This window comes from Aedes aegypti, chromosome 1 (genome assembly GCF_002204515.2).
Source record: "Aedes aegypti strain LVP_AGWG chromosome 1, AaegL5.0 Primary Assembly, whole genome shotgun sequence".
In the NCBI taxonomy this organism is placed as follows: Eukaryota; Metazoa; Arthropoda; class Insecta; order Diptera; family Culicidae; genus Aedes; species Aedes aegypti.
The window spans coordinates 169,813,810-169,822,902 of record NC_035107.1 but is presented as its reverse complement, the minus strand read 5'-3'; positions in this window follow the sequence as shown (position 1 = coordinate 169,822,902).

The following is a 9,093-nucleotide window of genomic DNA, read 5'->3' as shown; positions in this document are numbered from 1 at the left end:
CGTGGAACGTTTTTCTGTGGAAGGGGCACATTGCCCGGTTTGTTTTGAAACGTCAAAATTTAGACCGTTTACAAAAAACGTCTTATACTTTTTTTTAGAAGCTACCTGACAAGATAAACTTGCATGCAGAGCATGACCAACTTACAACATAACACCTTGACATCTAAAACGATAGAAGTAATGCATTTGCTACTGCGATAGAACGGGTTTTCCTTAAGGGGGCGTATTATACCTGTTTACCCTATCCCAGATCTTCTTTCGTCGTCTGTCACCTGTAGTAAACGAGTTCGAGGGAAGTTATCAAGCCGGTTTCGTTGACGGCGGTTCTAAAATTAAAAAAATATAGATTGTTGAATTTTCCAGCAAATTTCTAAAAAACACTGATTTTGATAACCTCCAAAACAACGTTTATTCCATATTCGTGCGAAATTTAATTAATTTGGGGGATTTTTAGTAACCACAACAGTGTACAATATCAGTCGTACGATGCACAAAAAACCGATCAAATTTTCATTGATAAATTAAAAAGATACATCATGCACAAAGTGTCCACTTTATAAAATGAACTGTCCTCACAGCAAATCCTCCAGAAATGTCGTGAATATCAGTTCCCAACGCATCACCTTTTCATCGATTTCAAGGCTGCATACGATAGTATCGACCGTGTAGAACTATGGAAAATCATGGACGAGAACAGCTTTTTCGGGAAGCTCACGAGACTGATAAGAGCGACTGGAAGTTGTGTAAAATTGTGTGAAGGTTTTAGACGAAAACTCCAGTTTGTTTGAGACGGTGGGACTGCGACAAGGTGATGGACTTTCGTGCCTGTGGTTCAATATTGCGCTAGAAGGTGTTTTGTGGAGAGCCGGGCTTAACAGCCGGGGTACGATTTTTACGAGATTCAGTCAATTTGTTTGCTTCACGGAATTTGAAAAGGTGGCAGAACTGAACCCCGCCTGAAACACGAAGCAGCAAAAGTTGGGCTGGTGGTAAATGCATCCAAGACAATGTGCATGCTGAAATCGATGTGATTGGGCAATGAAGGAACCAAAGTTAAAATATGGCCGAAACTGGTTTTGGTGGCCCATATTGATCAATGCGATTTTCAGTGCCAAGAAAATGTTTCTCTTTAGTTTAAATATTTTTCATGTATAACATAGAATGAAAGCTCTCATTTGATGTACTTGCATTAGGTTCCTATATACTTTTAAAAGAATATTTTCTATTAGGCTGGCTTAGACCGATGCTTTCTCCCTACGTGTTAATCAATATGAGTCTGATGTTATCATGTGATGTGACGCTTCAGTTCGTGTGTATTGAAATTGCCTTTTCGTTTTCAGTCAGGCAGATTACGGTTATCGTCCTATTTATTCGAAGGCAAAAAGACACCATCTTAAGTGCTTCAATATCGTAACAAGCCTTCAGGAGACAGCATATCCAGTTAATGTTCCTAATACAATTGCAACTTCGAATCCTAAGACAACTGGCTGGAGGTTTTTCCCCAACAGTTTCCAGTGCTGTGTTGATTCGTGGAATTCCGTTCCAATTCAATCATTCTTAGTCACGCTCAGCCAAGCTAGAGCTGCCGACGGAATGGATCAAGCAAGAAAAGCTACATGCTGGCAATTTAGTTGATCAAATTCTCGCGTGGAACCTCCTTCCATGATTGCCTTCGAGGAGCGGAGCAGCTAATCCTGGACATGGACTGGCTTCTGGAACCAATGGAAAAGCGCACTGATTTTCGTGTCGCCAGCTCAAGGGCAATTTCACACCACAGCCATCTGTTGGATAACGGAAGCTTTACCCAGAAGTGATTATTCCAAGTCGATAAATATTTAGATTTGCTTCTTTCCCTTCCTGTCTTTCTGTATGAGTTTAACATGTGTGTTTTGTTTGCTCTTTCATGTCTGGCCCCAAGTCCGCATATCTCGTCCGAAAATGGAAAAGTTAGAGCACACTACGAGGCGGTACACTTTTATTGTTTGGTATTTCAATAACAAGCACAGGAAAGTTTCTGGGGAAAGAAAACTTTTGAAGGATAGTAAGCAATTGATTTATCTATGTATGTAGGCACATGAATTCAATAATTGATTTGATTGTCCATTAGAAGTACAAAAATTTTCATTCTTTCTTCGTGTGATTTCTTCCATCGCAAGTTTAATATAAAATCAATGGGGCTAGTGTTTAGTATATCATTTAGATCTATCATGAACTTGTCACTTACTGGAACCACTCCGGGGTAACATTGATCAGCCTTTCGGATAGTTCTTTAATATTTTATTTGGAAACGCATTGTTTTAAGTAGATGGAAAACAGAATTTAGTACTATACCTCTATGGTTCCTTTAAACGAAGTTGCACTGATTTTGTTTTCCACAACTCTATAACGATACCACCCTAACTCGAGGGTCCTTTCAATATCGAGATACGGTCCATAATTTATGAAGAGCTGAGTATAATAGCTAGGTAAATATTAATCGAACTACCATAGCTCGTTCTGGTATGTTATTGTTACAGGCTTGCAATTTTCTTCTGATTGGGAAATGATTTGAAGCTTGTGTGATACTGTGGTCAAGGATATTTGTCTGTAATTTGCGACGTTCTTGTATTGTATGAAACAATATTTTTTGAGTCAATACAAATATTTGGCTACCAACGACCTAAAGTCGGTACACGGTGTGCTAAAACACACATATTATCGAGCTTGCATGAACCTCTGATCTTTTTTCACTAGAAGTTAGCCTTGTGTAATCAAAAAAAGCTTGCAGCATATTTAAAAGTCTTTCATCGCCATAAATTAAAAATAAAGTCGTTTTTTTGTATTTTTGATCTTACCCATATGTAGGTTCATAGGAGATTACAGCTAACTCTTCCTTACTCGATATTCGGTATCTCGATATCGAGTTAGAGAACCATAGTCAAAATTGGTTTTCATCGCTAACTCCATGGTTCCTTGGATAGCAATTGCACTGATTTTGTGTTCTGTAACTCGATACCTCCCAGATAGCCGTAGCGGTAAACGCGCAGCTATTCAGTATGACCATGCTGAGGGTCGTGGGTTCAAATCCCGCTGGTCGAGGATCTTTTTGTGAAATTTTCTAAATTCCCAGTGCATAGAGTATTTTCGTACATGCCACACGAAATACACATGCAAAAATGGTCAATTGGCAAAGAAAGCTCTCAGTTAATAACTGTGGAAGTGCTCATAAGAACACTAATCTGAGAAGCAGGCTTTGCACCAGTTGGGACGTAATGCCTGAAAGAAGAAGAAGAAGAAGAACTCGATGCCTCCCAAACTCGATGGTCCCTTCAATATCGAGTAAGGGAGAGTTACACTATTTTTGACGAATTTCAACGGCTTAAAGACCAATTTGACATATCTTTAGCTCGAATGAATTATCTGACGTTTCATATTGAGTATCATTTTCTACGTACACTCACACAATATGACCAGCCCATCATGGTATGCCGATCACTTCAGAATAGTTAGCTATTCATACGAACGTGCTGTGTTTTACTAAAAAAATATACTACCTTGGATAATTGGTGTTCCATCGAGAAGTGATTGAAAGAACAGTCAATAATGCAAAGCGTCCTCTCGGCCGCCTGACTGTTGAACGTGGCTAGGTTTGTTTTGTGGCAGATGCATGTACATTTCTAGCGAATTTAACTGAAATATAGTTGGAATCCAATCAATCAGAGCCCTTTGGTTGACAATGGTCAGATTTGCTTCAGCTGTTGGCTAACGCTTGTAATTTTCAAATGCCTGCCTCAATTTTCCGTCGTTGTCCAATTTGCGTGCTGCATAATATTCACAATTTTTTGCTGTGTAGGTGAATTTATATATGGATACGTAAATGATGTGTAGTTCTGGGAAATGCACCCAACCAGTGCACATTGGGGAATTCCGAACCCAAAGGTGGAAAAAATTGATAAATTTCACAATAGAAAGATAAAAAAATAAGTTTTATAGCTCATTCGGAAGGAAATTTTCTCTGGAATCGATTGGTGATGGTTTCATGAATGTGGGGCCACTCTGGGATAAGCTATGGTGCCCGTTTTGCCCCAATTCCTTGAAAATTTTAGATTTTCATGTTGTTTTGAGTAAAACTATTTTATTGTGGAGATTATTTCCCATGAAGGTTGGTAAATGGCTGGGCATGGCGTACCATTGGTACCTCGCGTACCTGAAGGAATAAAATAGACCCCTTTGTGCGGTCCTTAGCCTCTTGCCCAGCAACTCCTATCCCTACCTCCTCGCGGTACTGGCCGGGGTACGAGTAACCTTAGGGAAGATCGGGTAACCAACCCCCGGTGGGAACTTTGGTCGTATGCTGACAGGGAAGGGGGGGTTTGCTTTTGCTTTTGCTTCTGCAAACCTTGAGCGTGCGTCTGTACTCCATGTTAGGAGCGGCTCACAACAGCGTCTGTTCCCCATGTCAGGGGCGGCTGATCATCGTCCGAGTGCCAGAGAAGGACTCTAAGCTAAACTGCGCACTATGGTCCTCCGAACATTTAGGGGAAATGGTCCTCCGGAAATCTAGGGGGTTGGTGTCAGGCCCTGCAAGCCAGCCGTAAAAAAATCAAGCAACGAATAATCAACGAGAGAATACGAACCGGGACAATCGGCGAAGACCACAGCGACGTAAAGGGACTAGCGATTGGAAGCTCGGTACGTGGAACTGTAAATCTCTCAAATTCATCAGGAGCACACGCATACTCGCCGACGTGCTGAAGGACCGTGGATTCGGCATCGTAGCGTTGCAGGAAGTGTGTTGGAAGGGATCAATGGTGCGAACGTTTAGAGGTAACCATACCATCTACCAGAGCTGCGGCAATACACATGAGCTGCACCCAAAAAAAATCGGATGGCGGATTTCCCTCCTAGCGTATTAGGTGCTAAATCCACCTATTGATGGTAAGATTCGCCTCCTAAGCGTAGACGGGCAAACCCGTCAATTGAAATCGAGCAGATTGGACTTGAAAATTCGAGCAATCTAAATGCTTACGCCCGACCCACACAATTGCACAACCAATCCGAAGCCGAATGATGGCATCGGAAACGCACACTTAGGCAAATGGTCACGCGGCAAATGGATGGTGGACATGTCAGAGGAATGGAATGAATATTGCAATATAAAACGCTTTATGTATTGCTTTTGTCACTTCTTCCATCAAGCCGTCGATAGGTGCGTGGAGTTAGTACTGGTTCATGAATCGGGAGGTCCTTGGTTCGAATCCGAATAAGCGCGAGTGTTTATTTTGTTTTTATTTTTTGGTTCTTCAGGCAAATTTATGAAATTCAACCCGATTTCTTGTGGCGAATTATCATAATAGATTCCGGTCCCTGTATTTAGATAATCATTTTGCTTGAGTGACTATCGAAATAAGGTACCGTGTGACAAATGGGTAAAAGAAAATCGTATAGAGAGGGTTCTTAAAAAAAAATGAATAAGATCTACTATATTTTTCAGATTGTTTCCTACTAAATCTATGCTATATTTAAATTTAATGTTTGTGCTAAAGTTCAAGGTAAATATTGAAAATTTTGGAAACTAGTGGGACAAGTGAAAATATTGTCGTTTTAAATGACTGAACTGAAACTAAAAAAATAACAGTCAGATCTGTGATTTCAAATGGCCTCATTTGTTAGTGTATGAATACACAAAAAATCACACATAAATAATAAACATTTTGTTCTTTTTAAAACAATTTTCTTGAGTTAAGTTATTTATTTAGCAACAATGTTACTTTTATTAAAAGTTATAACATCATCGAAAATTAAACACCATTCTATTTTACCGATTTTCTACTACTCATTTTATATAAAGTTAAGTTATCTCTTTTCTAAATAATGTATTTATTGCCTTTATTTAGCGGATTTAACCCGGTCAAAAGTGTCAACATTCTTGTACCTATTGAATAAGTCATTATTTGAACTTAGTATCCAAATTCATGCGTCATCCGTTGAAGCCATTCAGAACATTACGATGTACATGTTTTTTTTTTTTTAATTTCTTTATTAGTATTTCTTCTATCATCCTAATTTGGTAAAACAAATTTAAGATTTTATTAACATTTTGTTAACAACATACTACATCTCCCTGGCTCTTCACCCGAAAGGCTTTGGGGTTTTACATATTTCGACATGTTGAATCCAACAAAAATACCCCATATACCCGATTGCCCCAAGGCTCCGCCACAAGAAATTTGCCTTAGACACCAAAATATGAAAAACAAAAAAATAATAACAATAACTGGATTTGAAACCGCAACCTTTGGATCCTTAAACATGAACCCACTCCACTCGCCTATCAAAGTTTTCTACATTACATAAAATCGAACCATCTTGTCACGGAGGACAACCTGCAAGAGGAGCAAAATACAACACCCGTTGGACAGCCAAGTGCGAGAAGGGGTGAGATGATATGTTCTATAAATATATTTAAAGTACCAACGCGGTGCTGCGGGAATTTCTTACTTATACCAGAGTCAAAATCTATATGTTTGTATATCTATATTATCGGAAATGACTTATACATTTGCAGTGGAAATGTTGGATTGGGTAATATATTAGGGAGAAACAAATAAACACACTTGACTATAACAGTCGGGCGCTTTATAAGCAGAATTTTATCGTTGACATTTGCTGATTGATTTACTTTTCATTTATTTACATTTTGGTCTCCTATTAGTCGCATGGTTGGGGACGGTATGAGACTCCTCGAAGTAGGAGACCCAGGGTTTGTGGGATTCGATTCATTTGACGATGTAATATTGTAATCAAACATCTAAGTGTGCATACATCAAACTGGATTACCGTAATTCTTTCGCAATATTAGAAGTGGAACAATTATCACGACATGGATGTTTTATGTATCTTTTAACAATTACTTATCAAAATAGAGGCCGTTGATAAACCATGTGATCATTTAGCGGGGAGGGGGTATCTAGCCAAAGACCACGGTCCACCCATTTGTGTTTCAAAGAAAATTTCACCATCAACAAAACCTGAAAGGTTTCATTAGCAGTCGGATGGTTCAAATTTAAAAAAAAAGTTTTAAAATTCAATATTTCATTACTTCTTTACCAACAACGATTAGAACACGATTAAGATTTCTATGGAAATTACTATGACAAAATTTGAAAAAAATGTTCCCCACATGTTAGTACTGTAATGTTAATACAAAATTATCTCTAAGTGAAAACTAATTCCTCAAACAATAATAAGGAACACTGCAGTAGAAACAAATCTTTTTTGAGCTAATTTTGTTAGGGATTTTTGCAGAAGTTTGTCACACTATAATCTCACATTTCGCTTAATAATAGCAAACCAATTCATAAATATCTCTTCTCCCATTTTTCAAATTTCTGTTTCATTCATGAACAAAAGAAACACATGATCATTGGGCGAGCGGGGGGTTATTCGTCAAAACCACACAAAAGCACGAGGGGGGAGGAGGTGTCTGAAAAGTCTTGAAAAATGTTCACGTGGTTTATGGACGACCCCTAAGAAAGATATGGGGATTGGAATTTCAAACTTTTTTTTAAATTTTAAACCGCTCTTATTAGCAGTCATTTACATTTACCGTTATATTTTTTTTGTAAAGAAGATGCAATAGTACCTAATTGAAATTTACAGAAATTACAACAAGAATTAATTATCGCACTCAACATTTTACACCAAAGCCAGATTTTCTATATTTTTGGAATTGATATACATAAATAATAATTCTCAAAAAACTTATGTGCACAACATAATCGCAAAATAATGGTGAACGCGTCACGAAATGATTTCTTATACCCTTAAGTGGATTTTTTGGTGTTGGTGTTCGTTCAGAGGTTTGCCAAGCCGCATAACTAATTAAAACTCGTGAAGATCTTTTCCGAACAATATTTTTTCTACATCCCGGAAAATAGGGTGTCTTTGAGCTTGTCGTGATATACATATTTGAAAATAGTAAATAGGCAAAGAATGTTCGCAGTTAATAATAAAGGGAACGCTCATAGAACATTCCGCCGTGGATCAAGCTCTGTCCCAGTTGGAACGAAACACTTGAAGAAAATTACTTAGTAAAAGAAGGAAAAATTTTGAATTTTGAAAGTGTACATCAAAAACATTATCGAAAGAATGAAAAATTGATTAAAATAATGTTTTTTCAACATATCTCGAATAGATATCATGTGTTTGTTAAAAAATTATTTATATAGAAATATTAGCAGGTTCTAAAGTAATGATCATTCTAAATGCGTTGCTTGCAAGATTGATAAATCAGTAATAAAAATATAAAATATAAACATAATAAAAATATAAAATATAAAAATATAAAAATGTTTATGTATTAGCTTTACTAAATTTTATCTAAGTGTAAAAGTCACGTAGGAAATTGATTGAAGTGAAATTATGAAATCTAATCAAGGAAGATTGGATTGAACAAATGTGTAGTGAAAATAAATCACAGAGTGTGCTACTACAGCCTTGACAATCGAAAAAGTGTCACGCTGTCGACCGGAAGGTGAAAAATTTGATGCAATTGATTTTGCTCAACACGTGTGTTTCCAAGGAAACTGACTGTGATGACTTGTCGGCTTACTATGAGAATTTAATATTTTGTTTAAATGGCTGTGGCCTGCTATGATACGTACATGGTATATGAAACCTTGTGAAGACAAGAGTGTGGTATGATCAGTTTACATATTTGATGTGAACAGAAAATGTTCATTTTTTCTAATGCGTTGCATTATTTAGTCTACCGTTAACGGGTAATAAAGTTTTTGTTTATGAAAACTTAGAGTTTGTATGTGTTTGATCGAAGACACATGCAGGTAAGATAATAAAACATTCATGTGTCCCCAAATTTAGTTGCTGCTGTATAAGAATTGATGCAGAGTTGCAGTTTTGGTGAGAAATTTCAAAATACTTTTTTTTTTGTTCAATGTGATGATTTTGTGGGTTTTTATACACATTTATCTGAACTCACAGCATAATAGGAGAGGGATCAGATTTAAATTTCTTTTCGTTTCAGAGAGCGAGTAATGGCGCTTAAGCCAAGGCTCTAGAGCCAGGACATACGGGGGAAATACCACAGCGATG